This window comes from Notolepis coatsorum, assembly GCF_963971535.1.
Source record: "Notolepis coatsorum genome assembly, chromosome: 13".
NCBI lineage: Eukaryota > Metazoa > Chordata > Actinopteri > Aulopiformes > Paralepididae > Notolepis > Notolepis coatsorum.
In genome coordinates, this window is record NC_140177.1 from 122064044 (window position 1) to 122083362 (window position 19319).

Consider the following 19319-nt stretch of genomic DNA (forward strand, 5'->3'; position numbering starts at 1 on the left):
AGATTCAATAACTTCACTGTCATACAGTGTATAGTGTCACCAAAATCACTGCACACATAATCAGTGGTATCCTATTATATTATAGTGTTATACTACAACACTTAGATTTGGAAAAAATGCTTTTTCATAATTCTGGGGATTTTGTATAGGAAAAAACATTAAATATCTTAAATACCAAACTCACTAAACCTGCATTTGTCAACCAAGGTGCCTTGTCTAACGTTTTGCTGTGGAACGGTGAGTGTCCACAACAGCTAGCTAGCTGTTCTACTTGAATACTGAATGTTAATATCAGACCATATTGTATGACAGTGAAGTTATTGAATCTTTTTGTAGTGTCTCTTTTCGGTGTTGCACTTTTTAGACGGTCCCTGGCTGCGCAATTGCCTCAAGGCCGACTGCACATAGAGATCAATATTATTAATTGTACAGCTCCGAGGACGGCTCGTTTAGGTGAAAATAAGGTTGTAGCTCATTGTCTACCTTACTACGATAGGAAAGCGGTGTCCTTTGCGTTTTAAAAAACATTTCGCTTAAAGAACCCTGATGAAGTTTGAATCCCAAAAACAGGCTTCGGGGACAGCCTTACCAAACACATTATTTATATTATTCAAATGACACTCAAACATGTTCCGTTGTGATGTCACAGTATGATGTCATAATAGAACATTCTAGAACATTTATGATGTCACAGTATGATGTCATAATAGAACATTCTAGAACATTTGTGATGTCACAATCAAACATTCTAGAACATTTGTGATGTCACAGTATAATGCATAATACAACATTCTAGAACATTTGGGATGTCACAGTATGATGTCATAAGCAAACATTCTAGAACATTTGTGTTCTATATATATTCAACAATTCTCCCAGGGCAGTAATACGCCACGATGCGTCTACACTGCCGGAAATTCAAATAAGAAGAAGAAGATCTCATAGTGCATCTTGAGACAGGATAGATAGACTGTCTATCCTACAACACAGACTGAAACCTGCATTTCTCAACCAAGGTGCCTTGCCTACCGTTTTGCTGTGGAAAGGTGAGTGTCCACAACAGCTAGCTATGAATGAATGAAAACTTTATTTAACAGATTGCAGAATGGGTACAATACAGTACGGCTGAATACACAAAATTTTTTTTGATCCACTTTTTCTCCCATTTTTTCTATATTTTTCTCCCATCCCAATTTCGTAACATCCAATTCAACCCTCCCCTGTCACCTGCTTCTTGCCTCCCACAAGCCGGCTGCAATGTGGACTAAGTCATACATAGCACAAGTCCCCTCCGGTACTTGAGGTAACAGCAGTCGCATCTTTTCACCTGCGCAGCTCGATCTCTCAGTGGCGAGGAGTAACGCGTGGGAGGCTCACGCTGCCCCCGACACTTCCTGATTCTACTGCGCAGGCGCACCAACCGACCTGTAGGAGTCGCTGTCCACAACGCCCGATCCCCACCCATCAGTTTCCCACCCGCTAATACGGCCAATGTGTATTAGTACGGACGACCAGCTAAACTGAAAGCAGATGTGGAGCGCTGGGCTCGAACAGGCGAGCCCAGCGTCTCCAGATTTCGTGGTGAGCGCCTTGCCCACTACGCCACGTAGCCGCCCAATACACACAATTGTTAAGGGGATGCAGACCAGAGAAAGACGTTTGTCTTGTTTACATCAGGGTCCCCCATTTTCAATTCAGTGACATTTATGACATACATGACATTTATGGCATCGGTACATACACAGGTATATAGTAGTTACATTTGTGACATGATATGCAAATATACAGTAGTTACCCATAGATCCTAACAGAATATATACATATGATATTGTGTGTATTGAGCTGTACTGTATTGTACCCATTCTGCAATCCGTTAATACAATTTTCAATCAATCAATCGTTAGCACACAGCTAATACCGGCCATTTCCGGACTTTTTAGAAATATGTTTTATAGTGAAAAGCATTACTAAAACGTCCAGACAAACCTCACGGGAGCATTACAGTCTATCATACAAATGCTATAAGGTGGCTAAAACAGCGCTAGCTTTAGTTAGCCAGCCATAGCAAAAATTACCGTGGCTGGGGGAGGGGACCTCGTGTTGGTGCCCAGTCAGACAGCCCTCGCTCTGGGGAAACAATCCAGCGTCTGTGTGATTTACAAACAGGCTTTTCAGAAGTAAAACCATGTTGCAACATGACCAAAAACGTTGCAAAAACATCACGGAAGCACTATAGACTGTCATACAAATGTAAAAATGTTACCAACAATTATGTAGACAGTGTACTTACGTGACGTCGTCGTTTGAAACTGTGTGAAAATAAATGCTCTCTAACCACTGGTGGTCCCGTAGGAGAAAAAAAAAAGGGCTAGAGGGAGTCATGTCAGCAGACTCAGCACTATGTCAAAACATGTGCAAATATCCTATTTGTGGCTGGTGCAAAGCCCTAAATAAACAATGATAATTGTATTTAAAATAAAATTGTATTTGTACAATTGTAATTTAGGACTGGAGCCAGTGTTGAATGCGCAGGCCATGCACCACACGCCCATCGACCACGTGTGGGATCCCTGCTGGCCTTGGTTGCCCTCAGCTAGCGGGGATCTGAGCGTACGATACGGTCTCTGATCCACTGCGGCCCGTGAGCCGCTCGGATCAGCCGCCTATGCACGTCCACATAGGCGACTGCCTTGCTATACGTCTCAAGACATGACCTGGCAAACGACACTCGCTCCTAATGACATGAAAATGTCGGTGCAGTATTTATACCACGGCTGCAGCTTTGCGTGTTCACTCATGATTGCCCCAATTTTTTTTTCAAAATCCCAGAAAGACGTTTCTAGTGAGATAAATGATGGGGAGAACATTATCAACACAATAATATATATATATAGTGCTGGAGTGTACACTAGTCGCTAGGAATGAGGAATGTACAGAACCAGCAGCTGAAAGTTGCATGCTGGGTAAACGGCGTGTCACGATGACGTGTGCAGATTCTATCATTTTCACAAACAATAACGAATATAACTAAACTTACCCTGCACCGTTTGAGTAGAGGCTATTGCACCGTTTTGTTTGTTTTGTAATGCGTACCGCCACCACAAGATGGCCGTCCACTTAAATTCATTCAGACCGTGCCGGATACACGCGGAAGTGGTCTGACCACGAGGACCGCACCAGCCACCCAGTGGCTGAATTAGAGTATTGCGACATACTTTATTACTATAATCATAATAATTCTTATTATATTGAAACATAGCAGATGCTAGGAGTTTAATCCGAAAGAGAGCTTGTTGTAATCCAATTTCATTCAGCTGCACCACGAAGAGTGCCGCGAGACACAGCAGCTGAGTCAACAGCGCCCCCCCCCCCAAACGTCTCCGCCTCTGCCAGACTGACCGGCTCCTACTGCCACATGGGCAACATACATAGGACAATGGCGCCACCGTGTGTAAAGACCTGGTGACTGCTCCCTCTTTCTCCATGAAATGGATTTTTAACATTTTATCGAAAATTATATTAATCATTGCAGATTAAAAACAGCGTTTAACGTGGGAGTCAATGCCAAGAAATAAACAACTAGGGACGTTTTTTCCTCTAATGTTGGTAAAAAATTTTTAGAGGCATTGATTGATTGATTGAACATTTTATTAACAATTGCAGAATGGGTACAATACTACGGAAGCCCTATGCGGCCGTACATTCATACATTTTATTTACTCCGTTTTCCCGTGATAACGAGTTAATTTAATTTGTTTTCTCGTGATAATTTTCTCGTTAAAAGTGTTTTCTCGTGATAACGACTTATTATCTCATTATCACGGGAAAACTGAGTCCGTTTTCTCGTGATAATGGATTAATTTATTTCAGGGGGGGTACATGACATTCATACAGGCATACACAGTACTGTTACATTTGTGACATACAAGATATGCAAATATACAGTACTGTTAAACAGAGACCCTAACAGAAAATATACATACGATGGGGAGGAAACTGTACATGGAAAGGGTGGGAGGGGTTTGGACATACAGGGACCAGTTTTGAGTTGCAGCCTCCCGTAGCCAGGTGCTCTTTGAGAGCTCACTTTGATTGCACTTTGACGCACACTAATGTGTATATATATTATCTGTAACAGCAAGGCATAAAGCTATTTCAGCCTCTGTCAGGCCTTGATTAAAGAGATATGTGACGCGGTGATCAATATCCTCCTGCTTAGCCCCTTTTGTGACTGTGATGCACAGAGTGCATCATAGTCACGAAAGGGCTACCTGCTCCTCTGACATTGCGACACTGAATGATGTTTCCTGCAGTGATTTAATATTATACTAGACTATCGTTTCGTTTTCTCGAGAAAATTATCCCGTTATCACGGGAAAACAAATTAAATTAACTTGTTATCTTGGGAAAACGGAGTAAATAAAATGTATGAATGTACGGCCTCTTAGGGCTTCCGTACAATACAGTACAGCTGAATACACACAATTGTTAAGACCAGAGAAAGACTTTCGTCTCGTTTACATCAGGGTCCCCCATTCAAATTCGGATCTTTTCAAATCCTGTAAATATATGGAAAATAAGCAAACTGACCCAATTTCATGACATAATCATCAACCAGCCACCGTTGTAGACACATACACACATTATGTATACCAGAAATGTTTGAAAATCCAATAAATAAAAATAATGTACCGTTTGATATGAACGCAAGACAACAAACGTGTAATTCTTTCTCCTTTCTTTATGATAAATGTGTATAAATTCCACGACGTGACATTGATGTACACCATCAACACGCCGGCGTGCTGCTAGCACACCTCCAGCAGGCTCTCGGTCCAGAGGGACAGGACTAGGTTGACTTTGTCCCCGTCGGAGGGCAACTCTAGCCGGGCCACTGGGAGGCGCTCTGCCCCCTGGAGCTGTCGAAGGGCCTGGAGGTGGGAGAGAGGGAAGTGCAGGCCCTGGGGAAGGGAGAGAGAGACAGAGGGAGTGAGAAAGAAAGAAGGAGAGGGCATGAAAAAGAGAGAGAGAGAAAGAGAGAGGATGAAACTTAGTGGTACTGTTTTACATGTTACCACCGGGTTTAGAACTGCAATAATAGCAGCACTTATGAAACTGCGGCCTGTGTTGTGATGCGAGTCAGCAGCTTACGTGAGAAATGTGCTGCTCCCTTTCTTCCTCTTCATCATCATCACCCCCTCCCATCATGTGACTCTCCCTTCGGTTCCTCAAAGAATGTAACACAAAGACCACCAACACTCTAGCCTCATCCTAAAGTCCAATGCACACAGTGGGCGATTTTTGCCAGGCGACCGACAGAATTGTATCGCGTCCATTGTTATGAATGAGACAACCCATACGGCAGGAGATTTTCGAGCGACGATCGCGGAGCAACTTCTGTCGCCTGGCTAAATATCGCCTCAATCCTATTTTTTGAGGCGACACAGCAAGGACAATGAGCAAATAACATGACTTCTACTGGTGTATCATTTGTACACCATTAATTTATCAATACATTCATTGATCAATAACCTACGTATTATTACCATGCTACTTATGTTAATTATTATTAACAGGAACAATTTAAACTATTTAGTTAGTTGGAGAACTTAAGGTTTAGTGGCCGCTAGTCATTAACTAATGAATTGACAATGCGCCACGATGCACCTACACTACTTAGATGTTTTTATCCTCGGGTAACAAAAGAAGTTGTGGATGTTGACAAAGTTTAATGTCCAGGCTGCAACTGATGTACCGTAATTCCTCTAATAGTAACCCCGGCTTGTATTTGTTTCAACTGTAGCGGGTACCAGGCTTGTATTAGGAGGAGCTGTATAAGAGGGAGGCCTATATTTAAAATTTTCAAACGGATCATAATGAATAAATCAACATTTTGTGTCAGTTTGAACCCAGTAAAATGTACTGGGTTCATTTATTGAAACCAAGTACTGTATGAAATAGTAAACAGTGCAATTACAGGTGGTCACTGGTCATTTCAACGTTTTCAAAGTGAAATCAAGTAACTAGCTCAGTATGCAGCTCAGTATATTAGTAACCCGGCTTGTATTAGGAGGCCGGCTTATAATTGCTTAGCTCAAGAGCGCACCCGGCTATTAATAGAGACCCGGCTTGTATTTGAGACCCGGTTACTATTAGAGGAATTACGGTAGTTTGTTCGGTGCCTAGTGAACGTATTGTGGTGCAGTAATGTCAGGAAGAATGAGGAGAGGTTGTATTCGTATATATGGTGGTTTAATTCCCGCTCAATATGGGTTTTACAGGTTAATACTTCCCTCGTAATGCACAACACAACTACCTGCTAATACGCTCGCTTCACGACAACCTAACGTCCGGTCCCATATCTCCCGGTGGGAATATGCATACATGCATACAGATCTATACCAGGGTAACGTTATGATACATACATTTTTTGTTTTGTGCATTTCATTTAGACATGATCTTTTATGTGAAGTAATAGCCTAATATGGTCTGTCCCAAATAGTGTTGTCTAAACGCACGTTACCCAACAGATATAGTTCAGTGGTCGCAGGGCTGTACGTTAACTTTTTTTGCACATAGCACTGGTGCTACAGAGGTTGATAGTTTTGTAGCACAGGCCAAAATCTTGTAGCACAAGTATAAAACGTGTTATATTTGTAACAGTCACAAATGTGCCTATTGTATTTGTGTTATTTAGTTGCAGTGCCATGTTTGGCTGTCATTTAGTATATCGCCATGTGTTATTATTACTATGATACTCTCATATGCTATTTTCAATTAATATCATAAACAACATAAGGAATATTAGCATAATTTTGAGTGGACTGAAGGAATGAGTCAGCGTTAATAGTTTTAAATGCAAATAATTTATTGAAACATAGAAGTGGGGTCGGTTGGGACACACACACACACACACACACACACAATGGGGGACCCTGATGTAAACAAGACAAACGTCTTTCTCAGGTCTGCATCCCCTTAACAATTGTGTGTATTGAGCCGTACTGTACTGTACCCATTCTGCAATCTGTTAAATAAAGTTTTTCATTCATTCACACACACTGTTTCAACTCACCACCCCTGCATCATATTGTAGTCTAGTCTGTCTTCAAACTTCCACTCCTCTCGAAACTTGTTTATTTGAATATCAACATTATCTGTCCATCCTCAGTTTACTATAATATACTCCTGTCCTGACTAGTGACTTCATCATCTTTCCAAACGCACGCACGCACACACACACACAGGGAAGGGGAGAGAGTGCCCCCCCCATTTCCCTTTCCACACTGTGTCTGCTGGCTCTGCCTCTGATCAGGATTAGCTTGTTAGCTTGCTAACGTTGTAGTGATTGTAATGGTACATAAACGTTAATTTCGGGCGATGTGCGCATAAAGGAATGGCGACGGTGCAAAGCATGTAGATGCATTTGACCTGTTGCGAGAAAAAAAAACCACCACGGACTTATTTCGGGACGTGTAGGCGCACTGCTGTGTTAACGCAGCAACCGACCAACGCGCTGCTCTGCTTGCAGAAGGCGCACGGATAGGGCGGATATGACTCGTCGAGTTGTCACAAGAGTTTTTTCAAAATAAGATTATCATATGCACCTGAACGTTGCTAGCTTTCGGAGCCTAGCTGGAGCTGCGCGTGGGCAGAAATGAGACCCGCTACAGGATTTTCAAAATAAGAGTATCTATATGAACCGAATCCCTATCGCACCAGTGCTACTGAAGTAAATCCATCCATCGCACAGACCGCTGTTGCTGTAGCACGTGCGATATATATCTCGCACTGTACAGGCCTGGGTCGGCAATAGGCGGCTCGCAGGCTGAAATAGGCCCGCCAGCAATAATATCTGCCCGTCAGATTATTTTGAGAATATGATTTGTGAGGAAGACTCGCTTTATTGTATCGGAATCGGGAGACTTAGGTAAAGTTAGGAAGATATTCACAGATTCGAATTTCCGCGGTCAATAATGTTTTTAAAACACAAAGGACACCTCTTTCCTATCGTAGTAAGGTAGACAATGAGCTACAACCTTATTTTCACCTAAACGAGGCGAGCCGGCCTCGGAGCTGTACAATTAATAATAAAATAATATTGATCTATATGTGCAGTCGCGGCCTTGAGGCAAGTGCGCAGCCAGGGACCGTCTAAAAAGTGCAACACCGAAAAGAGACGCTACAAAAAGATTCAATAACTTCACTGTCATACAGTGTATAGTGTCACCAAAATCACTGCACACATAATCAGTGGTATCCTATTATATTATAGTGTTATACTACAACACTTAGATTTGGAAAAAATGCTTTTTCATAATTCTGGGGATTTTGTATAGGAAAAAACATTAAATATCTTAAATACCAAACTCACTAAACCTGCATTTGTCAACCAAGGTGCCTTGCCTAACGTTTTGCTGTGGAACGGTGAGTGTCCACAACAGCTAGCTAGCTGTTCTACTTGAATACTGAATGTTAATATCAGACCATATTGTATGACAGTGAAGTTATTGAATCTTTTTGTAGTGTCTCTTTTCGGTGTTGCACTTTTTAGACGGTCCCTGGCTGCGCACTTGCCTCAAGGCCGACTGCACATAGAGATCAATATTATTAATTGTACAGCTCCGAGGACGGCTCGTTTAGGTGAAAATAAGGTTGTAGCTCATTGTCTACCTTACTACGATAGGAAAGCGGTGTCCTTTGCGTTTTAAAAAACATTTCGCTTAAAGAACCCTGATGAAGTTTGAATCCCAAAAACAGGCTTCGGGGACAGCCTTACCAAACACATTATTTATATTATTCAAATGACACTCAAACATGTTCCGTTGTGATGTCACAGTATGATGTCATAATAGAACGTTCTAGAACATTTATGATGTCACAGTATGATGTCATAATAGAACATTCTAGAACATTTGTGATGTCACAATCAAACATTCTAGAACATTTGTGATGTCACAGTATAATGCATAATACAACATTCGGGATGTCACAGTATGATGTCATAAGCAAACATTCTAGAACATTTGTGTTCTATATATATTCAACAATTCTCTCAGGGCAGTAATACGCCACGATGCGTCTACACTGCCGGAAATTCAAATAAGAAGAAGAAGATCTCATTGTGCATCTTGAGACAGGATAGATAGACTGTCTATCCTACAACACAGACTGAAACCTGCATTTCTCAACCAAGGTGCCTTGCCTACCGTTTTGCTGTGGAAAGGTGAGTGTCCACAACAGCTAGCTATGAATGAATGAAAACTTTATTTAACAGATTGCAGAATGGGTACAATACAGTACGGCTGAATACACAAAAAAAAATTTTGATCCACTTTTTCTCCCATTTTTTCTATATTTTTCTCCCATCCCAATTTCGTAACATCCAATTCAACCCTCCCCTGTCACCTGTTTCTTGCCTCCCACAAGCTGGCTGCAATGTGGACTAAGTCATACATAGCACAAGTCCCCTCCGGTACTTGAGGTAACAGCAGTCGCATCTTTTCACCTGCGCAGCTCGATCTCTCAGTGGCGAGGAGTAACGCGTGGGAGGCTCACGCTGCCCCCGACACTTCCTGATTCTACTGCGCAGGCGCACCAACCGACCTGTAGGAGTCGCTGTCCACAACGCCCGATCCCCACCCATCAGTTTCCCACCCGCTAATACGGCCAATGTGTATTAGTACGGACGACCAGCTAAACTCGAGCCCAGCGTCTCCAGATTTCGTGGTGAGCGCCTTGCCCACTACGCCACGTAGCCGCCCAATACACACAATTGTTAAGGGGATGCAGACCAGAGAAAGACGTTTGTCTTGTTTACATCAGGGTCCCCCATTTTCAATTCAGTGACATTTATGACATACATGACATTTATGGCATAGGTACATACACAGGTATATAGTAGTTACATTTGTGACATATGATATGCAAATATACAGTAGTTACCCATAGATCCTAACAGAGAATATATACATATGATATTGTGTGTATTGAGCTGTACTGTATTGTACCCATTCTGCAATCCGTTAATACAATTTTCAATCAATCAATCGTTAGCACACAGCTAATACCGGCCATTTCCGGACTTTTTAGAAATATGTTTTATAGTGAAAAGCATTACTAAAACGTCCAGACAAACCTCACGGGAGCATTACAGTCTATCATACAAATGCTATAAGGTGGCTAAAACAGCGCTAGCTTTAGTTAGCCAGCCATAGCAAAAATTACCGTGGCTGGGGGAGGGGACCTCGTGTTGGTGCCAAGTCAGACAGCCCTCGCTCTGGGGAAACAATCCAGCGTCTGTGTGATTTACAAACAGGCTTTTCAGAAGTAAAACCATGTTGCAACATGACCAAAAACGTTGCAAAAACATCACGGAAGCACTATAGACTGTCATACAAATGTAAAAATGTTACCAACAATTATGTAGACAGTGTACTTACGTGACGTCGTCGTTTGAAACTGTGTGAAAATAAATGCTCTCTAACCACTGGTGGTCCCGTAGGAGAAAAAAAAAAGGGCTAGAGGGAGTCATGTCAGCAGACTCAGCACTATGTCAAAACATGTGCAAATATCCTATTTGTGGCTGGTGCAAAGCCCTAAATAAACAATGATAATTGTATTTAAAATAAAATTGTATTTGTACAATTGTAATTTAGGACTGGAGCCAGTGTTGAATGCGCAGGCCATGCACCACACGCCCATCGACCACGTGTGGGATCCCTGCTGGCCTTGGTTGCCCTCAGCTAGCGGGGATCTGAGCGTACGATACGGTCTCTGATCCACTGCGGCCCGTGAGCCGCTCGGATCAGCCGCCTATGCACGTCCACATAGGCGACTGCCTTGCTATACGTCTCAAGACATGACCTGGCAAACGACACTCGCTCCTAATGACATGAAAATGTCGGTGCAGTATTTATACCACGGCTGCAGCTTTGCGTGTTCACTCATGATTGCCCCAATTTTTTTTTCAAAATCCCAGAAAGACGTTTCTAGTGAGATAAATGATGGGGAGAACATTATCAACACAATAATATATATATATAGTGCTGGAGTGTACACTAGTCGCTAGGAATGAGGAATGTACAGAACCAGCAGCTGAAAGTTGCATGCTGGGTAAACGGCGTGTCACGATGACGTGTGCAGATTCTATCATTTTCACAAACAATAACGAATATAACTAAACTTACCCTGCACCGTTTGAGTAGAGGCTATTGCACCGTTTTGTTTGTTTTGTAATGCGTACCGCCACCACAAGATGGCCGTCCACTTAAATTCATTCAGACCGTGCCGGATACACGCGGAAGTGGTCTGACCACGAGGACCGCACCAGCCACCCAGTGGCTGAATTAGAGTATTGCGACATACTTTATTACTATAATCATAATAATTCTTATTATATTGAAACATAGCAGATGCTAGGAGTTTAATCCGAAAGAGAGCTTGTTGTAATCCAATTTCATTCAGCTGCACCACGAAGAGTGCCGCGAGACACAGCAGCTGAGTCAACAGCGCCCCCCCCCCCAAACGTCTCCGCCTCTGCCAGACTGACCGGCTCCTACTGCCACATGGGCAACATACATAGGACAATGGCGCCACCGTGTGTAAAGACCTGGTGACTGCTCCCTCTTTCTCCATGAAATGGATTTTTAACATTTTATCGAAAATTATATTAATCATTGCAGATTAAAAACAGCGTTTAACGTGGGAGTCAATGCCAAGAAATAAACAACTAGGGACGTTTTTTCCTCTAATGTTGGTAAAAATTTTTTAGAGGCATTGATTGATTGATTGAACATTTTATTAACAATTGCAGAATGGGTACAATACTACGGAAGCCCTATGCGGCCGTACATTCATACATTTTATTTACTCCGTTTTCCCGTGATAACGAGTTAATTTAATTTGTTTTCTCGTGATAATTTTCTCGTTAAAAGTGTTTTCTCGTGATAACGACTTATTATCTCATTATCACGGGAAAACTGAGTCCGTTTTCTCGTGATAATGGATTAATTTATTTCAGGGGGGGTACATGACATTCATACAGGCATACACAGTACTGTTACATTTGTGACATACAAGATATGCAAATATACAGTACTGTTAAACAGAGACCCTAACAGAAAATATACATACGATGGGGAGGAAACTGTACATGGAAAGGGTGGGAGGGGTTTGGACATACAGGGACCAGTTTTGAGTTGCAGCCTCCCGTAGCCAGGTGCTCTTTGAGAGCTCACTTTGATTGCACTTTGACGCACACTAATGTGTATATATATTATCTGTAACAGCAAGGCATAAAGCTATTTCAGCCTCTGTCAGGCCTTGATTAAAGAGATATGTGACGCGGTGATCAATATCCTCCTGCTTAGCCCCTTTTGTGACTGTGATGCACAGAGTGCATCATAGTCACGAAAGGGCTACCTGCTCCTCTGACATTGCGACACTGAATGATGTTTCCTGCAGTGATTTAATATTATACTAGACTATCGTTTCGTTTTCTCGAGAAAATTATCCCGTTATCACGGGAAAACAAATTAAATTAACTTGTTATCTTGGGAAAACGGAGTAAATAAAATGTATGAATGTACGGCCTCTTAGGGCTTCCGTACAATACAGTACAGCTGAATACACACAATTGTTAAGACCAGAGAAAGACTTTCGTCTCGTTTACATCAGGGTCCCCCATTCAAATTCGGATCTTTTCAAATCCTGTAAATATATGGAAAATAAGCAAACTGACCCAATTTCATGACATAATCATCAACCAGCCACCGTTGTAGACACATACACACATTATGTATACCAGAAATGTTTGAAAATCCAATAAATAAAAATAATGTACCGTTTGATATGAACGCAAGACAACAAACGTGTAATTCTTTCTCCTTTCTTTATGATAAATGTGTATAAATTCCACGACGTGACATTGATGTACACCATCAACACGCCGGCGTGCTGCTAGCACACCTCCAGCAGGCTCTCGGTCCAGAGGGACAGGACTAGGTTGACTTTGTCCCCGTCGGAGGGCAACTCTAGCCGGGCCACTGGGAGGCGCTCTGCCCCCTGGAGCTGTCGAAGGGCCTGGAGGTGGGAGAGAGGGAAGTGCAGGCCCTGGGGAAGGGAGAGAGAGACAGAGGGAGTGAGAAAGAAAGAAGGAGAGGGCATGAAAAAGAGAGAGAGAGAAAGAGAGAGGATGAAACTTAGTGGTACTGTTTTACATGTTACCACCGGGTTTAGAACTGCAATAATAGCAGCACTTATGAAACTGCGGCCTGTGTTGTGATGCGAGTCAGCAGCTTACGTGAGAAATGTGCTGCTCCCTTTCTTCCTCTTCATCATCATCACCCCCTCCCATCATGTGACTCTCCCTTCGGTTCCTCAAAGAATGTAACACAAAGACCACCAACACTCTAGCCTCATCCTAAAGTCCAATGCACACAGTGGGCGATTTTTGCCAGGCGACCGACAGAATTGTATCGCGTCCATTGTTATGAATGAGACAACCCATACGGCAGGAGATTTTCGAGCGACGATCGCGGAGCAACTTCTGTCGCCTGGCTAAATATCGCCTCAATCCTATTTTTTGAGGCGACACAGCAAGGACAATGAGCAAATAACATGACTTCTACTGGTGTATCATTTGTACACCATTAATTTATCAATACATTCATTGATCAATAACCTACGTATTATTACCATGCTACTTATGTTAATTATTATTAACAGGAACAATTTAAACTATTTAGTTAGTTGGAGAACTTAAGGTTTAGTGGCCGCTAGTCATTAACTAATGAATTGACAATGCGCCACGATGCACCTACACTACTTAGATGTTTTTATCCTCGGGTAACAAAAGAAGTTGTGGATGTTGACAAAGTTTAATGTCCAGGCTGCAACTGATGTACCGTAATTCCTCTAATAGTAACCCCGGCTTGTATTTGTTTCAACTGTAGCGGGTACCAGGCTTGTATTAGGAGGAGCTGTATAAGAGGGAGGCCTATATTTAAAATTTTCAAACGGATCATAATGAATAAATCAACATTTTGTGTCAGTTTGAACCCAGTAAAATGTACTGGGTTCATTTATTGAAACCAAGTACTGTATGAAATAGTAAACAGTGCAATTACAGGTGGTCACTGGTCATTTCAACGTTTTCAAAGTGAAATCAAGTAACTAGCTCAGTATGCAGCTCAGTATATTAGTAACCCGGCTTGTATTAGGAGGCCGGCTTATAATTGCTTAGCTCAAGAGCGCACCCGGCTATTAATAGAGACCCGGCTTGTATTTGAGACCCGGTTACTATTAGAGGAATTACGGTAGTTTGTTCGGTGCCTAGTGAACGTATTGTGGTGCAGTAATGTCAGGAAGAATGAGGAGAGGTTGTATTCGTATATATGGTGGTTTAATTCCCGCTCAATATGGGTTTTACAGGTTAATACTTCCCTCGTAATGCACAACACAACTACCTGCTAATACGCTCGCTTCACGACAACCTAACGTCCGGTCCCATATCTCCCGGTGGGAATATGCATACATGCATACAGATCTATACCAGGGTAACGTTATGATACATACATTTTTTGTTTTGTGCATTTCATTTAGACATGATCTTTTATGTGAAGTAATAGCCTAATATGGTCTGTCCCAAATAGTGTTGTCTAAACGCACGTTACCCAACAGATATAGTTCAGTGGTCGCAGGGCTGTACGTTAACTTTTTTTGCACATAGCACTGGTGCTACAGAGGTTGATAGTTTTGTAGCACAGGCCAAAATCTTGTAGCACAAGTATAAAACGTGTTATATTTGTAACAGTCACAAATGTGCCTATTGTATTTGTGTTATTTAGTTGCAGTGCCATGTTTGGCTGTCATTTAGTATATCGCCATGTGTTATTATTACTATGATACTCTCATATGCTATTTTCAATTAATATCATAAACAACATAAGGAATATTAGCATAATTTTGAGTGGACTGAAGGAATGAGTCAGCGTTAATAGTTTTAAATGCAAATAATTTATTGAAACATAGAAGTGGGGTCGGTTGGGACACACACACACACACACACACACACAATGGGGGACCCTGATGTAAACAAGACAAACGTCTTTCTCAGGTCTGCATCCCCTTAACAATTGTGTGTATTGAGCCGTACTGTACTGTACCCATTCTGCAATCTGTTAAATAAAGTTTTTCATTCATTCACACACACTGTTTCAACTCACCACCCCTGCATCATATTGTAGTCTAGTCTGTCTTCAAACTTCCACTCCTCTCGAAACTTGTTTATTTGAATATCAACATTATCTGTCCATCCTCAGTTTACTATAATATACTCCTGTCCTGACTAGTGACTTCATCATCTTTCCAAACGCACGCACGCACACACACACACAGGGAAGGGGAGAGAGTGCCCCCCCCATTTCCCTTTCCACACTGTGTCTGCTGGCTCTGCCTCTGATCAGGATTAGCTTGTTAGCTTGCTAACGTTGTAGTGATTGTAATGGTACATAAACGTTAATTTCGGGCGATGTGCGCATAAAGGAATGGCGACGGTGCAAAGCATGTAGATGCATTTGACCTGTTGCGAGAAAAAAAAACCACCACGGACTTATTTCGGGACGTGTAGGCGCACTGCTGTGTTAACGCAGCAACCGACCAACGCGCTGCTCTGCTTGCAGAAGGCGCACGGATAGGGCGGATATGACTCGTCGAGTTGTCACAAGAGTTTTTTCAAAATAAGATTATCATATGCACCTGAACGTTGCTAGCTTTCGGAGCCTAGCTGGAGCTGCGCGTGGGCAGAAATGAGACCCGCTACAGGATTTTCAAAATAAGAGTATCTATATGAACCGAATCCCTATCGCACCAGTGCTACTGAAGTAAATCCATCCATCGCACAGACCGCTGTTGCTGTAGCACGTGCGATATATATCTCGCACTGTACAGGCCTGGGTCGGCAATAGGCGGCTCGCAGGCTGAAATAGGCCCGCCAGCAATAATATCTGCCCGTCAGATTATTTTGAGAATATGATTTGTGAGGAAGACTCGCTTTATTGTATCGGAATCGGGAGACTTAGGTAAAGTTAGGAAGATATTCACAGATTCGAATTTCCGCGGTCAATAATGTTTTTAAAACACAAAGGACACCTCTTTCCTATCGTAGTAAGGTAGACAATGAGCTACAACCTTATTTTCACCTAAACGAGGCGAGCCGGCCTCGGAGCTGTACAATTAATAATAAAATAATATTGATCTATATGTGCAGTCGCGGCCTTGAGGCAAGTGCGCAGCCAGGGACCGTCTAAAAAGTGCAACACCGAAAAGAGACGCTACAAAAAGATTCAATAACTTCACTGTCATACAGTGTATAGTGTCACCAAAATCACTGCACACATAATCAGTGGTATCCTATTATATTATAGTGTTATACTACAACACTTAGATTTGGAAAAAATGCTTTTTCATAATTCTGGGGATTTTGTATAGGAAAAAACATTAAATATCTTAAATACCAAACTCACTAAACCTGCATTTGTCAACCAAGGTGCCTTGCCTAACGTTTTGCTGTGGAACGGTGAGTGTCCACAACAGCTAGCTAGCTGTTCTACTTGAATACTGAATGTTAATATCAGACCATATTGTATGACAGTGAAGTTATTGAATCTTTTTGTAGTGTCTCTTTTCGGTGTTGCACTTTTTAGACGGTCCCTGGCTGCGCACTTGCCTCAAGGCCGACTGCACATAGAGATCAATATTATTAATTGTACAGCTCCGAGGACGGCTCGTTTAGGTGAAAATAAGGTTGTAGCTCATTGTCTACCTTACTACGATAGGAAAGCGGTGTCCTTTGCGTTTTAAAAAACATTTCGCTTAAAGAACCCTGATGAAGTTTGAATCCCAAAAACAGGCTTCGGGGACAGCCTTACCAAACACATTATTTATATTATTCAAATGACACTCAAACATGTTCCGTTGTGATGTCACAGTATGATGTCATAATAGAACGTTCTAGAACATTTATGATGTCACAGTATGATGTCATAATAGAACATTCTAGAACATTTGTGATGTCACAATCAAACATTCTAGAACATTTGTGATGTCACAGTATAATGCATAATACAACATTCTAGAACATTTGGGATGTCACAGTATGATGTCATAAGCAAACATTCTAGAACATTTGTGTTCTATATATATTCAACAATTCTCTCAGGGCAGTAATACGCCACGATGCGTCTACACTGCCGGAAATTCAAATAAGAAGAAGAAGATCTCATTGTGCATCTTGAGACAGGATAGATAGACTGTCTATCCTACAACACAGACTGAAACCTGCATTTCTCAACCAAGGTGCCTTGCCTACCGTTTTGCTGTGGAAAGGTGAGTGTCCACAACAGCTAGCTATGAATGAATGAAAACTTTATTTAACAGATTGCAGAATGGGTACAATACAGTACGGCTGAATACACAAAAAAAAATTTTGATCCACTTTTTCTCCCATTTTTTCTATATTTTTCTCCCATCCCAATTTCGTAACATCCAATTCAACCCTCCCCTGTCACCTGTTTCTTGCCTCCCACAAGCTGGCTGCAATGTGGACTAAGTCATACATAGCACAAGTCCCCTCCGGTACTTGAGGTAACAGCAGTCGCATCTTTTCACCTGCGCAGCTCGATCTCTCAGTGGCGAGGAGTAACGCGTGGGAGGCTCACGCTGCCCCCGACACTTCCTGATTCTACTGCGCAGGCGCACCAACCGACCTGTAGGAGTCGCTGTCCACAACGCCCGATCCCCACCCATCAGTTTCCCACCCGCTAATACGGCCAATGTGTATTAGTACGGACGACCAGCTAAACTCGAGCCCAGCGTCTCCAGATTTCGTGGTGAGCGCCTTGCCCACTACGCCACGTAGCCGCCCAATACACACAATTGTTAAGGGGATGCAGACCAGAGAAAGACGTTTGTCTTGTTTACATCAGGGTCCCCCATTTTCAATTCAGTGACATTTATGACATACATGACATTTATGGCATAGGTACATACACAGGTATATAGTAGTTACATTTGTGACATATGATATGCAAATATACAGTAGTTACCCATAGATCCTAACAGAGAATATATACATATGATATTGTGTGTATTGAGCTGTACTGTATTGTACCCATTCTGCAATCCGTTAATACAATTTTCAATCAATCAATCGTTAGCACACAGCTAATACCGGCCATTTCCGGACTTTTTAGAAATATGTTTTATAGTGAAAAGCATTACTAAAACGTCCAGACAAACCTCACGGGAGCATTACAGTCTATCATACAAATGCTATAAGGTGGCTAAAACAGCGCTAGCTTTAGTTAGCCAGCCATAGCAAAAATTACCGTGGCTGGGGGAGGGGACCTCGTGTTGGTGCCAAGTCAGACAGCCCTCGCTCTGGGGAAACAATCCAGCGTCTGTGTGATTTACAAACAGGCTTTTCAGAAGTAAAACCATGTTGCAACATGACCAAAAACGTTGCAAAAACATCACGGAAGCACTATAGACTGTCATACAAATGTAAAAATGTTACCAACAATTATGTAGACAGTGTACTTACGTGACGTCGTCGTTTGAAACTGTGTGAAAATAAATGCTCTCTAACCACTGGTGGTCCCGTAGGAGAAAAAAAAAAGGGCTAGAGGGAGTCATGTCAGCAGACTCAGCACTATGTCAAAACATGTGCAAATATCCTATTTGTGGCTGGTGCAAAGCCCTAAATAAACAATGATAATTGTATTTAAAATAAAATTGTATTTGTACAATTGTAATTTAGGACTGGAGCCAGTGTTGAATGCGCAGGCCATGCACCACACGCCCATCGACCACGTGTGGGATCCCTGCTGGCCTTGGTTGCCCTCAGCTAGCGGGGATCTGAGCGTACGATACGGTCTCTGATCCACTGCGGCCCGTGAGCCGCTCGGATCAGCCGCCTATGCACGTCCACATAGGCGACTGCCTTGCTATACGTCTCAAGACATGACCTGGCAAACGACACTCGCTCCTAATGACATGAAAATGTCGGTGCAGTATTTATACCACGGCTGCAGCTTTGCGTGTTCACTCATGATTGCCCCAATTTTTTTTTCAAAATCCCAGAAAGACGTTTCTAGTGAGATAAATGATGGGGAGAACATTATCAACACAATAATATATATATATAGTGCTGGAGTGTACACTAGTCGCTAGGAATGAGGAATGTACAGAACCAGCAGCTGAAAGTTGCATGCTGGGTAAACGGCGTGTCACGATGACGTGTGCAGATTCTATCATTT